We start from the raw sequence: 743 nt of genomic DNA on the forward strand, positions 1-743 counted from the left end.
TCTCATTTCTATGCAGTCTATACTTGCCCATAAGCATATCTCACAAGGTTTATGGCTCGTTTCTTTCCTCTAATTATTTCCTCATCTTAAAATCTTCATTATTTTTCATTTGATATTTGCTTAGAATCTTTATTCAGATGTTTGTCTCAAGTTTGGAGTATGATGGCAATATATACTCCAGGAATTCTTTCATGCCTTCAAATATTTTTCTTTTTCTCTGGCAGATAAATAATATATTTGGGTTGAAATCTTTCTCTGCCAGTAATATATCAATACTGCTCAGCTGTTCTCTAGCTTCCAGTGCTGCAAAAGGAGATGCACTTTGCCAGTCTGAATCTGTATATATTTCCTAGGTAAGTTTCTTTTTTTTTCTCTCTCTCTCTAGAAGCTTATGATATTTCCTTTCAGTCTAACACATGTTTTTATGATTTTCGTTATTGTGTATCTAGCCTAGAACTTAGGGAGATTTTTGATTTACAAACTGATGTATCTTCGATCAATTTTTATTTCTATTATTTGTTTATTGTCTCGCCATTTTTATTAGTATATATATATTTTTTTCATTTGTGCTGCTTCTGAAACTTTTATAGTTCATGTTTTAGGGCTATACTCCAGTCCAAGTCTCTTGATTTTTGTATTATGATTTTTCTATTTTTGCACTATGTTTTTCTTTTCTTTCTTTCTTTTCTTTTCTTTTCGTTTTTTTTTTTTTTTTTTTTTTTTTTTTTTTTTTTTTTTTTTTT

This window comes from Mandrillus leucophaeus, unplaced genomic scaffold (assembly GCF_000951045.1).
Source record: "Mandrillus leucophaeus isolate KB7577 unplaced genomic scaffold, Mleu.le_1.0 Scaffold613, whole genome shotgun sequence".
Lineage (NCBI taxonomy): Eukaryota > Metazoa > Chordata > Mammalia > Primates > Cercopithecidae > Mandrillus > Mandrillus leucophaeus.